This window comes from Cucumis sativus, chromosome 4 (assembly GCF_000004075.3).
Source record: "Cucumis sativus cultivar 9930 chromosome 4, Cucumber_9930_V3, whole genome shotgun sequence".
Classification (NCBI taxonomy): domain Eukaryota; kingdom Viridiplantae; phylum Streptophyta; class Magnoliopsida; order Cucurbitales; family Cucurbitaceae; genus Cucumis; species Cucumis sativus.
The window spans coordinates 5,865,296-5,883,606 of NC_026658.2; positions in this window are offsets into that span (position 1 = coordinate 5,865,296).

Consider the following 18,311-nt stretch of genomic DNA (forward strand, 5'->3'; position numbering starts at 1 on the left):
CGGTATCTAAACAGCACATTTGTTCTCCTTTTGAGACACAGATGATTAAAGACAAAAACGCCATAATGGAGTTTGTTTTCAAACTCCCTTCTGTGCATGTTTAACAAGGTCCTTGTTACTTACTCTCTCGAGTAGTTGGCGGTGAGCGTTGGCCAAATGACTGAATTAAGCTCAGACTAAACACGATGAGTCTTATAATTAAAGATTCTTTATCAAGTGCATAATACACATTTAAACTATTTAAAACACTTTAACAAGATGAATAATAAAGAAACTGAGGAAAGACAATGGGTAAAACATACATTGTATAAATAATGCAGGCCTCTCGATCATAAAAATAAGAATATTCACACAACACATTATAAAGTACAAAAATGGATAGTAAAGAAATGTGTCGAGCCGTAGAATGCATTGACGTGCATTCCTCGGCTCTTTTACAAGTTAGGAAAATTGTGGGTAAGCTTCTCTCTCCTATCTCTCTTATCTCTCTCTAAGCTTTCACTCAAATGTTGACCTGAGAAGAGGTGGAGGAAGAAATATTACTACAAATGGTGAAGGACTCTGAAACCCGTACTTCCACTAACCTCTTTAAGGGATGACCTCCTCTATACTTGTTAATGGTGGAGGTGGAAGTACGTATAGGCATAATTAGGCAATAAATTAATTACCTTATGCTGCACATCCGTCCTTCCTATGATTCGTCCTTCCTATGTTGCACATTTGTCCTTGCCTACAAATGTCAATGCAGAAATTAATCGTTTCTTGTCACATCAGCTCCAACATTACATCAATGCTATAATGAATCATCTCGCGTAATAGTGTGCTAGCATCTCGACTTACGACTCGTCTGACAACTTTTTATCGTTGAGTTCTTACATGAGTTCTTTTTGCGATTCATTTCATTTCTTCTTTTTCGTCATCCTGCATGTAAAAATACTTGAAAGTATAGTTAATCAGGCGTAATGACTTAGGTAAAGTGCATTCTCTTGATACTATAAATTTGCACTAAAAGCTACATGTTTTGGTGTTTTCTCTCGCATTTTGACTCCATCTATTGACCTAAAAAGCCACAATAACTTGTATTTCTACGAATTATCACATATAGTAGTCTATCTTGTCATTAATTTTTTTTAAAATTAATCATTGAACAAATGTTATTATGATCAAATGTGGGTCGTTTTAACATGGAAGTCTCATTTTAAAGTAAAACTTGACCACTACTTGGATAGTAAATAGCAATTGTGAGTAGCATCTCAATAAACAACCTTCAATCTCAAATTTTAATTTAGAAATTAGATAACAAAGCAAATTTAGAGTTGTTCATAGTACACTTCAAAAAAAAATTAAAAACCAATGAGTTTGAATTCCTACCTTTTGTTCCAAAACTATACTAAAAGAGAGAGAGAAAATGCATAAATAAAAGTGATAGATAAAAGTAAACAAATTAAACATGCAGTGTGGGCCTTCAATGGGCTGGACTGAATTAAAATTGGCCCACTTAATCTTGAACCCATAATAGCCTAAGGCCCGGTCTAGAGGAAGTATATTACTTTAATTTAATAATTTTAGTAAAACACAAAAAAAAAAAAAAAAATTAAAGGCATTAAAAAAATCAATTTCAAATGTATACCCCACCTATTACCTTTTTTTAGGGGAAAAAAGAAGAAAGAAAAATGAAAAAATGTGATATTGATAGTTTAAAGTCTTTGAGAAGAGTCTTTTTCCTTAAGACTTACAAATAAGAAGTTGGAGTGGTGGATTTTTCAAGGTTAGAAAATGTAGTGTGTATGTATTATACACACACTTTTTTCTTATTATTAAGAAAAAGTGATAGATATTAATGGAAATTTGTCCATATAGTATACTCCACTTTACAATATATATATACATATACATATATAATACATGCAAGGATGTTGATTTTTCTTTTGATTTATAGCCCACCAGCTTTGTCCTTTAATAAATATTCACAATTACACCCAATCCCTACGTCTCACGTAAAAAGTTAATAGATTTTAACCATCCACATATGTGGTAAAATGTATGATAATATTTCTTTTCTTAGTGAGTTGTCGAATCTTAGAAATGTCGGTTAAGATAGGGATAGTGATAGCAAAAATAATTTACGATGAGATATTTTTTCTTTCTAAAATTAAATTATTGAAATGAGTTTGAAAGGTAACGTATCGAGGAGAAAGGAAAAGAAATATGAAAATGGTAGGAAAAAAAGGTGAAGGAATTGAGGGGTTTTTAATTATTTTAGAGATAGAAGTGTAAAAGGACATTTGATTATGTGTCAAAGTCCCACATTGAAAGCAACATATACCACTATAGTGATAGTACTCTTCACATGCCCCTTTTTACCACATATCCTTTAATTACTATATATCTTTCACTTTAAATGTAATAAATCACAAAATTCATTGGCTTAATTTCCCCCTATAATTATCGTACTTAGATGTACAAAAATGTTCAACTCTTTGTTTCTAGTTGTAATACACTTATACAAATTCTATATTCATTTTAAATGGTAAAGTTTCCAATACTATGTTTTATGCATAGAATTTTTCATTGAATTATGTTCAATTAAAATGATTCTTTTGTCGAAACTTGCCTATAATTGTATAATACAACCTTTAACGACCTTATAAGTTGTTGAATATCAAAGTTTATTAATATTTCCTTGGAAAAACATGCTACTAATTATTTCATTTTTGCTTAAGAAAGTGTATTTTTTAATAGTTATTGATCTTTTTTTTTAAAAAAAAAAAAGAGAATAAAAACACTTTAAAAAATTGAATCAAATAAAATTTATTTACTAAACAATCTTTTTTTTAAAAAAAAAAACATATAAATGGAAGAAGATGAATTAGGATAGTAAAAGAAAGTGATAGAGGTAGAGAGAGAGAGAAACCCTAAAATAAAACATATTGACTACACCTTTCATAAGCATAGAGTTATAGGAGAGAAGGCCATCTTTCGAGAATTTGTTTTTTAGTGATAATTGTGTTTGGGAAAATGACACTCTCTTCAATTTTTCTTTTCAAAATCACATCAAAACCCAACAATTTTATCACTTTTTTCCAAACATTTTTGTACATGATGGATACCCCTTTACTTTTATATATATATATATATATTTACAAGCATTATTGTTGATGAACTTCACCTTCATCGCGATAACGATATTTCCTTTCTTCCTTTGTTATCTAAATTATTATTATTATTTTTTATGATTCATTTTTAAAGCAATTTTTCTTTTTAATTTAAAATAAAATACATTTTAATTCCCAATTTTTTAGACTATAGTTTCTATTTTATCTTTTAACTTTTATTTGGAGTTATTTTTGGTTATTATCATTTTTATTTGGATGGCAAACTTTAGTTCGTTTATAATAGTTAAAAAATAGTAAACACCGAATCAAACACGGAAAAAAGAGGATGTGTAGAAGTAGTTAACAAACAATTCCCTTAACTAGTCTACTATTCACTTTTGAGTTTTGTTCGATGTCATTTTTCTGTTTCAATATTTCTACTTTTAGGGGCGTTGGGCGCAAAGTGGGTTATAATAGTCTTGAGGTGTAGAGTATTTTGGGTTATTTTATTTTGTGTTTGGAGTGCGGAGCATTAGAGTGTATGTTATTATAATGCAAATTATTATATTTTGTGGATTATTATAGTCTAGTGTTTCACTGTTCTTTTTTGCCATACATATATATGATACATGAAATATATATTTTTCTTAAATTGATTTTATTAAGTTTTGTTAATTACGATGCTCGTTTAATAAATTTGGATTTAATCTCTATAAAATAATTTTCTCATTTGTTTAGGTAATTGTGTTTGAAATTATGTTACACATACATCCCTACAAATTGGCTACGGAGTTATTTACGTAAGAAAAGATATAGAAAATTGTTGATATGTTCTTAGTGATCAAATTTAAATATATTAAGTTAGATAACATCCGCACATAAGTGGGTAGAATACAAAGGTAGATAAAAAGTTCATAAAGTTAAATGAAAAGTAAAGTCACACAACCACCTACAAAAAAAAAAAAAAAAAATATCGACAACTGGTCAAATATTATTTTCCAACAGAATGGTGCAATACTCCAATTTCATGTATGTGGATATCAATATGAATCTGTTTATGTCATCCACAATGCGGAATATGATTCGCATAAGCTTTACCCTCTCTCTTGGCTACTTAGTTCAAGGACATCTTGTTTCACGACTTTCATACTTAGTTTGACCTCCATTGCACGCTTTTCTTTTGGCGAATCTGTAATTGCCTTTAACTGATCATTTACCAATTCCTTTGCATTTTGAATGACCTCTACGATTTCATAACGTTGGCCACCTCATTTCCTCTTGCTTCCACTCGAAGCATTTCTTCCTTCACTTGATCGACCTAGTCGTGTTCCCAACATCTCATCTGGTGACATATCCACTCCTTGACTATCACTATGGGGAACACCATCAAAATTGTTTGGCACATTAAACCCTACAACAGCAAAGATCTCTTATCGTGCTCTCGTAGCCCGATCTTTCCCGAAGATATATAATAGATCATCATAGTATCGAAATGTAACAACCCAACTTTTCTATCTAAGCTGAGATTCTTACTTTAACATGAAGACACTTTGTTTAAACATAAAATTTCGTAAAAGCGGTTAAAAGTCGAATAGACATCAAGAAATTTTATTCAGACCCTATTTCAAACAAAATAAATGTTCAAAATAAAAACAGTAAAAGACATTAAGCGGAAGCATTTTGAAAGGGAGTTCCTATATGGTAATCATGAGTCTTTCTTGTCCCTCGCAGGTCTACCTCCCGTGTTACCTTAACGTGAAAAGTTAACCATGAAAAGGGTGAGTATAAAAGTACACCCAGTAAGTGACCCATTACTGGTCTGTAACCCGTTAGGGGTAAAATTGTTAACTACCTATTGGAAGGTACCCTACATCATAACAGTCTAATGCTCCAGAAGGATACACATATCAATCTAGTGATCCCGACGAATACACATATTAGTCTAGTACTCCCGAGGGAAACACATATTAGTCTAATGCTCTTATGCTCTTGAAGGATGCACAATAAGTGGTGATCTCGTAGGACACCTGCAAACTACCCATAGATAAAGCTAACAATTTCCCCTCAGTCCATTCTAACAATTCAAACCGTCCAATCAAGAAAATACAATCCAACCTATCGTCAACTAAATACAATCCAACCTATCGTCAACTTTTTAGTTCAACACATAATCAGTTAAATTATCCATACTAGTACATAATCAATCATTAGTGTAGCAATTCCTCAAAATAATCAAACTCATGCATAACCGTCAACCACCTCAGTTTAATCAATCTAGCCAACAGTAAATCATCAATACATTCTATTTGATATAAGTCTTTTCAATCAATGTATTGCAACTTTGACATAGAGTTTAGTAATAGAGATCCCTTACCTTAAGTCTATTAAGTTTCTTGATCGAACTAAAGTCCAACGAAACAAATCTAAACACAAAGATGAAAAACTTAACACACTTTCTCCAACAATAATATCCATTTAATTCACCTGAATTTGAATTTCACAACTTACCTAAGTCAAATGGGAAATTGAACCCAACCCAAACCTATTAGAAAATCAAGGTTTTGATCGATATCCTCCTATAGTACCTTCAAGAAACAATATCAACCAACTAATTAATCCAACATTACACCTCAACCTAATTACACAACGGAATCATAAAACCCACGATTTTATTTTTACCAAACAAAAAACCCAATGGTTCACAGCAAGGCAGAGGCAACATCGCACAAAACGAACTAACAACGGCAAGCAAAACAGAGAAGGACGTTTGGATGAATGACCGATCGACACGAAACTCAGCTGCAACAACTGAAGCTCAGCGAACGGAAACAAACCGCTTGGTTCAGATCCGAACAACGCGATGCGGTGGCAGCGACTTGACGGGGCAACGAGCGTCTCAGCTAATGGATACACGACGGCTTGAGACAGATGGCAGAGATCAGTAGCGGTCGGCGACTGCGCTTCACGAATGGAGAGCAGACGCGAAGGAAACTGAATGCTTCGACTGGGTTTTAGCTTCAACAGAAGACAAAGACGGTCGACAATGAGGGTTATCGGAGACGCAACGGTGCGAGAGTGACTGGTTGACGTCGGCTGCAGGTGGAAGACGGTTGTGGAAGGCGGGCAACGACTGAATCACACCAAGGGGAAGGAGAAGCTGAAAGGGAGTGAGGGCATGCAAAACGAAAAGGGTTTGTTTTTATAAAAAAAATATATATTAATAATAATAATAATAATATATTATTATTATTATTATAAATATATTATTATATTATAATCATTATTACTTTTCCATTTTCCTTTTTCCCTTTTTTTAATTCTTTTCCATCAAATTAAATCTTTTTCTCGTCAATTTTGAATAAAATAACATCCAAAATCCTTAAGATCTTAATAAAATTTGAAATTAAGTTGAGGAAAATGCCTCAATAATTATGTTTAATTTATTGAGCGTTTATCTTAAAAATTATTTGATTTCGTAGATATTAGAATTAATTAGATATTTGTTGGATGAATATTTAATTAATTAGAGGATTTGAATTCGTAGTGATCGTTGAGAATTTGATTTAATTTTATGTTATGAGATTTAAGTAAAGTTGTGGAAATTATTTGGTTTTATGGAAAATGAAATTTATTTAATAATTTAGATGTTGTTTAATTAAATTGAAGGGTGGAAATTTTTATTATAAAATTGATAATTATATGTATATGTGGTTATATATATAATTATTATGAAAAATGGTAAAGTTAATTCAATTTGTGAAAAAATAATTACTGGGGAAGATAATTAATAATTTGGATAGAGGATATTTGTTTAGAAAGAAAAAGAAAATAAATATATTTTAGAAAAATATAATTATTCGTAAAAGTATATATATTTTTGGTGACAGAATAAAGTTGTATGGGTTTGATGGATTGAATGAAGAGAGAGAAGATTTGATTTTTGAAAAATATAACTATTTTTAGAATATAAAAGTTGATTTAATGGAAGATTTTATTGAGAAAAGATAATGAGAATAAAAATATATGTTTGTATTGGTATCATATAATAATAATAAGAAGAATTACTCTCATCTAAATCGTCAATAATTTCATTGTTAGTCATTTCTCTATTGATAAGATTGTTTAGAAGACAACAAGTCATCATAGTTTGACATTGGATTTGGACTGGGTAGTATGACTTTTCTCTTAGATTTACTCATCAACCCTTTAACAATCTGAACGCTCTTTCAATGACATTTCGTGTAGAAGAATGTTTCATGTTGAAGAACTCTCATGTTGTTGTTGGTGCATTACCTCCTCCACGCCACTATGAAAGATGATATATTTCTCCTCTATATGAGGCCAAGAAACCTATAACGTTTTGGTATCCAGCATCAAATAGGTAGTAATATTCTGTTCATAACTCGGTTATTTCAAATCTCATCATATGAATATAAACAATATGTAGAGAAAATATGTCTAGCTATTTACCCTCTAGAACCTTTAGTTCGTTAGGTCTTGATATTGCATCTCTAAGAATTCAGAAATTGGCTATCGATCCATTCCACTCAACTAAAACAAATATAAAATCGTCTTTCGTATTGCAAACGCCTAGTGCATTTGTCGCAAGTTCATCCTTTTGTGTCTGATACCATGAACGATTAGTTGCACTGACATTTACCTTATGTGCCATCTAACGAACCTAGACAATTCTACGATATTGTAAAATTATAATTATTCATACACATATGTAGACACATGCAACTAACATCCATACAATTGGTACTTACCTCAAACCATTGCTATGTACATTAGTTTAGTACTGACTGAGGTTTTTTCAACAACTCATCGTGCAAGCGTTAAACCGCTAACAAGAGGCAATGTTGAAAGGTCTAGAAATAATCTCACCATACCGTATGAATTCTATTTGAATCATTTGATTCTTCACGTCATGCACTAATATATGCAGAAACATGACAACCATCTCCTCAACATCTATAACTTTTGTTCCGACTAATGCAATAGTCATCCTAAGTAAATGGCATAGAATGGAAAAACATCTTCTATAAATTCTTGTATTTTGACAACAACATAGGTCGAACTCATGGATTAGTCGAAAGTACACTAATTGTCTAATACGATGTCTAGTAGAAATGATGTATGTTCTATCATTTTGTGATCATTAAGTAATAACTCTAATGTCATAAGTAACTGACGTTGTAAATACTATAAGTTAGTATCATGACTAACTTTTGTGGATCCATTACGTGATGAGTACTGATGACCTATTCATGAAAGGTACATCGCAAAACGATATACAAATAAACTTGATTGTTGTTACTGAATAGTTCTATTTTTTTTCCGTCATTCATGATAAATCTTCTTTAGGAGCAAGTTTAATTAATAATTGTTGATTTTAGTTAAGAATTGAACTTCTATGGTTAGATTTATTTTAAATATAATAATATTATTAATGTGACTCATGTGCATTATATGTCATTTTATCTCTTTGTGACTTATTATTTTATTAGACTCGTTAGGTAAAAAGATAATGTTCTAATTAAACAATATGATTGGTGGTATCTACAAAAAAGAATCTAAGGGATTGGTCCTCTCACTTCCTCATTCAAGTAGTTCACACTTCTCCATCAAAAAAATTAATTAAGTTAAAGAGAGGTGAAACGAGAGAAATATTTAAAAGACCGAAAATTAATTAAGTTAAGAGAGTTCAAATGAGAGAAACACAATCCTTCAAAAGACTATTCATGGATCAAGATGTGTGATTATCTAACTAAAATTTAATTTGTAAAAATGACGTAGTTAAAAAATGTTTACATTTATTGTTTTATGGAATATCGTGATTTTATTGTATAATCATCAAAAATAAAACTTTCATCTACTCCCACCAAATATTATTTTGAAAGAATTGAATTAAAAACATAATAAGAAGAATTAAAAAAGAAAGAGTCTTTTCTTTTTCATTTCTTTTTTAGGAAAATAAGATTGAAATCTAAATTTTGGTAAGATATGGAAATAATAAAAAGATGGATGATAACAATGATGAAAGCCAATTTTGATTCTAATTCTATTAATCATATTGTTATGAAATTCGTCTCAATATATTTAATCGCCGAAAGTAGCTCATAATCCTTTTGTTTAAAAAGTAAGTAATCATAAAATGAATGAATATTGTGAAAGTTAATTTAATTAGAACAAATATAAGATAACAAAAACACAGTTGAGCAATAATTAAGGGAACATAAAAAGTCATTAATATTGTGGAAGGTATACAATAGGCACTCTTTGGTAGAATGATCCATTATGTCATTTTATTATCATATCATTGATAAACGATTAGATTATTAAAGAAATTCCTCCAACTTTATATGTTTGTTTAAAAAATACCTTGATTCTTCTAAAAGTTTGTAATAAACTTTTATGAACTATCATTTCGTTTGGTTGGAGTATAATTTCCTATCACTTTTAAAAAAGTAGAAATATTTTTAAAAATAATTTAGCTTTTAACAATTTGGAGTGTATTTTATAAGTCAAAAGTTGTGGATTATTTTAGAAGGGATTTTGGATGGTGGAACCCTACTCCTACTTGTTCAAGTTTGAACTCCATGTTCCAAGTTAAATATCTCCCAACTTGATAAAGTCTAAAATTTGTCAATTGTACTATGTGAATTATAGAGGGGGCAATACCATGATTACAAGGATACTAAAACATACAATTTTTTTGGGGTCAAACTAATGTTATTGTGCTGCATTTTCTAACTTCATTAATATGACTATTAATTGCTGTTTAATTCAATTTCACAAATCACATAAATATGCACACATAAAAAAACCTAATGTAGCTCTAATTTGTGACCTACTTCTTATGAGTCTTAAAAGATTAATTAATAGTGTGACAGCAAAAAATTTCAAAAAATGTAAAAAATTATTGTGTACATCCTCGACTAACAAATTATTGCTCCCAAGCAACTTGAGAAGATGTCAGAAAAAACGATTAATCAATGAGTTGTAAAATAAAACAGAAAACTAGAAGGAAGGAAGGAAGGAAGGAAGGAAGGCATACCAATTCTATTTGATAGGAAGTCCATCTGTACATTAGAAGAAAAGTAAGACAACAGTAAATATAAGGTTTAAAGAGAAAAAAATGGTCCAGCCTTGGAGGTTTGAAATTTGTTCAATTATTGGAACTTATAAAGAGTGAATTAAAATAAAAATAGAAAGAAAAGATGAAAAGAAAAACCCTTAGTGCAAAAAAATTGGAATTTGGAAGTAACATACCAAGGAATGAACAATTTACAATGATGGGATGAACTTAAATGAAGATTTAGTTCAAATGGGACTATAATACATGGGTAAAGAAACAGGTTGATATTGACAACAAATTACCAAAAAACAGAACCAGTAGAGCATAGAAGTATGTAACAGTTGTCTAAAGGAAGTACTCTAAAACAGTAGAGCATTGTAGAAGTGTATAAAAATTGCCTAAAGGAAGTACAGAAAACAGTGGAGCATATAGAAGAAGTATATAACAGTTGCCTAAAGGAAGTACAGAAAACACTAATCCCAAAAAGAAATGATATGACAGTCAAAGATGGAGTAGTAAAGATCCTATACAGAGATAAGGGATATGGCAATGGTAGAAACCAAAGACAATACAAATGAGAAGAGGCCAATGCCTAACAATGGTAGAATAAGTAATAACTACATTGGGGTTACAGATCATGAGCAAAAAAATCAGAGAGCAAGTATCAACATCAACCGAATGGACTGAAAAAAGATATTATGTCATTTTGGGGTTTCTATTGGAGAGGCAAGAGGGAAGTATGAGCGGAGAAGGGACTAGAACAAGGGAAAAAATGACAAAACCCTAAAGCCCAAAGAAATTGAACATGCAAGAGGGTGAAGGGAGTACGAAACTGTGGGACAATGAGGGAGAGGGAGACAAAGAGTTTTGGAGAAGGGAGACGGCACAGAAAGGAGTAGGTGAGGGAGATAGGAGGGATTCGGAGAAGGGAAAACGAGAGGAGAGGGAAGGATAATAGCTTGGGAGAATGGGAGTAGTGAACATTGCGAGGAGGGAGAGAGTGGACATAAACAGTGCAAGGGGGATTTGGGAGAGGAGTGATAAGTGGTGGGGATTAGGTCCAATTAGGGTTATTCGTGAGTCAAACCTAATATGGAGGCCATATAAACCCTTATGGTGCCTTTGGAAGAGAGAATGAGTTAGAGAGAAAAATGATTATGATAATCTTAGTGTTATCATAATATGTGTTTGGGATTAGGGTTATTATTGTTAGTGTTATGATAATATGTGTTTGGGAGAAGAAATATGAATAATAATGTTATGATAATATGATAATATCGTAGTATTACGATAAAATGAAGTAGAAAAATTTGTAGGGTTATGAAAAGGTGAAGTAGGAAAATTTGTAGGGTTATGAAAAAGTGAAGTAGAGAAATTTGTAGGGTTATGAAAAGATGAAGTAGGATAGTTTGTAGGATTATTTAACCCTAATCCTAAAAAATGAAAACCATTCGCCCAAACAAGGTTTAGGCCATAATCATTTTCCTAATCTCCTAAAACCTCACCCCAAACACACCCTTAGTATTCATTTTTCAATAAAAACTCATTTTCAATATTAATATTTATGTTTATTAGTAGATTAAAAATAATTATAAAGTGAAAATTTAAAATTAATTTTAATAGTGATGAAAACATAGTGAAATTTAATTAATTATGGTTATTGACACAAAAGAGAGAGTATTTAGTGAAAACAATCGGTTTTGAAGTAGACTAAATTGAAATCAAACTCAAAATTTGATAATTAAAAGTCTAATATCATCAAAACTAATTTTCTTTTAACCATTTTCTTAAAAAAAAAAAGACATATAATAATATTTGATTCTCTTAATGTTTGGTTGTTCATGCATACTATATCAATCTCTAATCACTATTTCCATATAGAATTATTCTCTGATTATTTTGACATTCGTATACATTTAATTAATTTTTATTTTAAAAATTAACATGCAAAACTTGAAAAAAGAATTATATTTAAACATATTCATTCATTGAAGCAGTTGAAAGAAGAAAAGTACTTCTCGTAGGATTTAACAAAGCCACCTAACTATAGTTTTTTTAACACAAAACTTCAAAATCATTAACTTTTGACTTGAAAGTTTGTTATGAATATTGTTGGAATGGAAAAAGATTATTATTAGAAGTACTTTTGCAGTCCAATATCATATTAGATGGGAAGTAGTACATTTGGTTAAAGGGGTGCATGCAAATATACTCAACCAAATTTGGAGATGTAAACCATAAGGAGTGCAGTGGATGAGAACATTTAGGAGGGACATGAAATGTACAATTGTTGAACACAAAATTATAATTTGAAAAGGGTGTGTAGTACCCAAAATAATTTAACAAATAATGGAGAGGTATTATAAATGATTAAAGGTGAGGGATAATGAAGATATAAAAGAAAAGTATTTATTTTTGGCCTTTTTGGAAGGGGTCCCTACTAATCTTCTTGGATCATGAGCTACCCATCACCCTACAAGAGCTGCTGCATATGTGGTACATTTATAATTTTAAACAAAAAATAAAAGATAAGTTTTCTTTCTTTTACAAATATTTGTTTGTTAATTAAATTCAATTTAATTGTCATTTTTAACCTAATTATTTTTACTTGAAAGGAAAAATAAAAGTAAAAAAAAAAACTCTAGGGGAAAAAACAAACGTAATTTCATAAAACTAAAATAACAAATTATTATATTCGTTTATAGTAGATTAATTTTAAAATTCATTGGATAAAAAATTGAGTGACAAAAAATAGGATATTTATTTACCAACCCTTAACAATTTCCTACATATTTTGACATTTAACTTTTCAACATTACATAAAAGAAAGTATATTCCTTTCCATTAACTTATAGCTATTAATTTTATAATAATTAAGAAAATTTTTAAAATGAAAAAATTGACAAAAGAAAGAAATATTCATCAATAAACAAAATACTTGTTTAGGTTTATAATATATGAAAACAAAGAAGTTTATTTTTATCTTTTTTTCCATTTAATAATATAATATGTATTTAAAAAGGGCATATGAGAAATTTGAAAATGAATAATTAGGAATTATAAGTACGGTACATAATAAATAATATGTGGGCAAAAAAAATAATGATAAGAAAATGCAATAAGAGCAATAGGCATATCATAGTATTGAATTTAAATGAGGACCCTCTCCACTTAGATTCAATAAAACCACTAAGTGAAACCCCTCTCTATATATATTGATTTGCATGAACCAAACCCCAACATGGCAATAACACAAACCAAGAAGAAAAACTATATAAGCATATAGTAATTGAAAAGATCAAGAAGAAGAAGAAGAAAAAAAGATAGTATGTATGGGGTGTGAGTATGGTGATTTAAACATATTTTGGGTTTGGGTATTTGAAGAATAATGAACACGTTTAGCATATTCAACAATTGGTATCATTTATGAAGTGGTCGAACAATATCTGACCCTTGTTTTCAATTTTAGCCTTCATTTTTTATCTCTTACTTAAGTAGCATTTAATGTCTAAAATACAAAATTATTATTTCCTTTTTTTTTGTTCTATTTAAAACCCATAACTAATAATGTAATATTTTAAATTTTAAAAAAGAAAAAAAAACTATTACATCAATTTAAACTCGGTATTAATTCATTCTTTTAAGTATATTAATTTACACCTTTACTTTGTTTCATTTGAAAAAACTTTGGTTAGAATTTTAAATTATAAGTTTTACACTGTATTAATAAAATGAATTTTGGAATTGAATGTAAAACAATAAAATATTTTTTAATCTCTATATTTTAGGCTTTTAACTAGTTTTAGTTCTTAAACTCAAAACTCTCTAATTTTGTTCCTCTACATTATACAAATCTTAAATTTAGTTATTCAAAATTATCTCATTTCCAAATTAATTGACTAATAATAATAGGTTTTCGTGCAAGAAATTTATAAACGAAAGGTTAAATAGAGACTATATTTTCTTAAGAAAGCAAACAATAAAATTTTCTTCTTCTTTATTTTTTAAAAATAACAAATACTTCAACAAAAACGTCAAATTCAAGAGAAAAATAGAGAAAAGATTCATGTTAATAACATTAAAAAAAAAACCATCCATAAAACAAGAGACTCGTTTCTAAATCTTTTGGATTAGAAGAGATAGACAAAATAATCACGAAGAGAACTAACGAATGTTTCAATATATACGAAGATGAGAAGAAAACGGTACATTTTAAATTTTAACCTAGTCGAGGAGGATAAAAATAAAGATTGTGGAAAAGAAGATGAGGAAGGTAAAAAGGGTAGAGAAATGATTTGAATAAGGGAAAAAGAATTAGAAAGGATGGAAGGTGGAAATAGACATAAACAAAGAAGAAAGCAACAAAGGCATCTGACTCTTTTCTTTCTCATAAATTGATGACATTGGACACTTTTTTTTCTCAAACATATTTACTTTACCCCTTACCCTTTCTCTGACAATTTATTAATATCAATTTCCAACCCTACTTCTTTTCTCTCTCTCAAATTATTTCTATTATTATTCACAATATAGGATTAATTTAATTTCATAGATTAATAAATTATTTACTACAATTTATTCTATTTGATATTTATGATCTTAATTTTTAAAATTAGAAGGATATAACTATTAGAGTTTGTAGGACTATGATTAAATTTGAAGGTCTAATTAAAATATTTGTTTAAATTTAAGAGAATGATTTAGGGGAAAATATATAATGGAAGTGAGTTTTTTTTTTTTATTATTATTTAAAGAAATTGTTTTGATAACTCTATTTTCAAACCATCTTATCTAATACAAACCAAAGCATTAGATGCAAAATATTGATACTAACAAAATGTCAACTTTTGAAAAAGGCAAGGAAAATATCAACAAAATATTCATATCAATAAATATTGAAAGAAAAATGATGAAAGTTATTTAAAATAAATAAAAATCTTTTTAAAAAAGAAAAGTAAAAAAGAAAAGGAGAGAAATAGAAGAGATAAAGAGAGAGAGGAAAGGGACAAGACAATGCAAGGTCTCACCAAACAACTCAATCTTTGCTGCCACATCCAATCCTTACCCAAATACACTATTTATATATATATATATATTATATCAATACAACTCTCTTGTGCTTGTGGTATATTATTATTATTAAGAATAATAAAATTAATCAACATATATGCCAAATTAATTTCAATTATATGTATCAATATATGCACTTTTTTTTCCAAAAAAATAAAAAGAAGAGAAAGGGTACGTACTAGAAACTATTGAAATAACGTATATATATTTTGTTTAATTTATTAATAATTATCTAATTTTACCTTTTTATTTACTTCGATAGACAACAACGCATCAATAATGGAGTTGTAAAAGGAAGCAATAGTTGTGTATTTGATTTTTTAGGGGCCTACAAAAATGGGATGTAAGGTGGGCGTTCTAATTTGAAATATCAAGTCTCGAATAGATTCAATCTTAAAAGAAAGGTTAAGCAAAACCGAATAAGAACAAACAATAATAATAAAGAGTTAAAAAGAAAAAGAAAACTATGAAGTTTTCACCATTTCCATTGAAGATAAATGAGGAGAAAGTGAAAGTAAAATATAGGGAAGTTGAAAGAGGAGGGTAAAAATGAAAGACAATAAATATAGGGAGAAATTGATAAGGTGAAAAATGGGGTTTTGGGATTTTCCATCTTCTCTTCTCTTTGTTCTTGGAGCCTCAAATCTTGTGTTGGGTTGGGACAACGACAAGTAGTCCTTGGTAATACCAATGCCACAATGGATTTGCTAAGTTGTCAGCCGACATGTCGTACCCTATCATTTATACGTATTTTATTCAAATTTTACCATTCTCAATCTCTTTTTACCAAGGCCCAACGGGAACTACAATAATATGCAATAATATAAATAGATTTTGGATCCCAAATTCAATAACTCTCATTTTTATACTTCAAAATTAAAACTAACTACATACTATTCCAATTTTACATCATTTACAACTTTATAAAATGTGCTAATTGTAAACTTAAACGCTTCGTTTTATCAATTTTTGAAATTTACCCATGGTTTAAAAAGAGTACATGAAGTACGAGCAGTGTAGAATTAGAAAAATAAAAGGTTTGAACCTCGAACTTTTTGATCAAATTTTATATATGCACACATACATAACTCACCTACATCCCAATCCTACCTATATGAGATTACAAACCCCATAATTGATTTCTTGATTAGTAGTAACATAATTAATTTTAAAACTTTTTTTTCCCTAAAGTAGAAGGTGTGACCTACTTTGTTAACACCAAATTTATCCACATCATTGTGGTAAATGTGTAAATAATATTTTTTAAAAAAAGATTAAGGCCTAAATTATAAAGAAAAATATATAAATTTAATTAAACAAATTTTTTTTTTTTTTTGTTCTGAATGAAAATTTTGAGATAAATAAGAGGGAAAGAAAAGGCAGCAGGAGACATTTAAAGTATTGTTTAATTTTAGAAAAGTAAATACAAAAAATGTAAATTAGAGTAACATGAGTGAGTATCTATAAATGTTAATTATCCAATTATAGAGAAAGTAAATTGGGTATCATACAAAAGACAAAAAAAATTAAAAAGGTTTTCATTTATTGACTGTTGATTTGAAGTGTCCATTTCAAAGACAGTAAGATTTGGGGACTTGAAACGATGTGTACAACAAGAGAAATGGAACCTTGATTGTCCTTCCATATTTGGAAACTTCATCCACCCAATCTTTTTTTTTTTAATTTTTGGTTAAAATACACATCTCAGTAATCTTTATGGACTTTCAATAATTATAATTAAATGTATATCAACGTTTTAAAAGAACAATCCACCAATCTTCAAGAAAATGTATTTTGGTCTAATAGAAACAATTTTTTTTAAAGAAAAGACTTTTAGTAAAAGGCATAGCTACTAAAAAACTAAATGGAAATAGGTGAAGCTAAGGTCAACTGATTTATTTTTATCTAATTATGACATTGCTTTGTTTGGTAGGGGAAGCCATAGTCAAATTCTTTAGACACTGGTAGGTTCTAAAATACATTTTCATCTCAAGATATTATTTTTTAAATAAATAAATAAATAAAAATAACGGCTCAAATTCTCTGCCTAAAATAGCAATAAACAAAAATAAAAGTGAAACTTTTTTAAATTGTATAATCATTTGAGTACATATAAAAGACTTATCTGTTTTTGAGCATTTGATTGAAAATATAAACTAAATAAATCTCCCAAACATGTAATTGTATTAAAGTAAGAATAAAAATATACAAATATCCTAAAAATATCAATCAAACTAGTAAAATTTAAAATAAATAAAAATCAGATAGAGAGAAAGAGAGATCCCTTAAAAGTAAAAGCTTTTTCAGAGAAAGAGAGAGACCAATTAAAGGTGTTGTGTAAAGAAGAGATGAGAGAAAGAAGGAAGAAACACAACCAGGAGAGATGTAAGAATGGGAAATATATTTGACCTAAATGTATAATATAATTGGATTCAACAACTATACATATATATACCAAAGGATTCAGAAATGTGCCTGTTTAACCTCAACCAAAAGTTAACCAATCTTTCTAATTCTAACATTCAAAATAATAACTGTTTCACTTCATTTCTGTTCAACCACACCAAACTAAATATTCACTCTTTTTCTTGTAAACAGTAAAAACAATAAATTGTATGCCCAACTCAGTTTTGTTTCTACACAGAAAGGACAACTTTTTTTTTAATGTTTTTCTGGCACCCATTATTCAGACCAGTGATGTAATGGTGGATTCAGACAGACATTCAGTAACAACATTTTCAGCAAAACAGTTAAAAATCTTATTGCAGAGAGTTATTATTTAGGAACTCAGACCAACATTGTTGCTGGAAATGGAATTAAAGCTTCAATATCATAATTATAGGAAAAGAAAAACAGTGAAGTATATGTAAATAAAGGTAGGGAAGTATAAAACATGTGTACCTGATTATGCAATGCTAATTCAAACATAAACACAACTCAATAGGTATAGGTTTTATACGTATTATACAAAAAGGTTAGATATTTGAAATACTACAACCAAAACAAACCAAATGGAACCAATAATGTTTGGCCACCTGTGTAGAACTTAAAGATATAAGCATCTC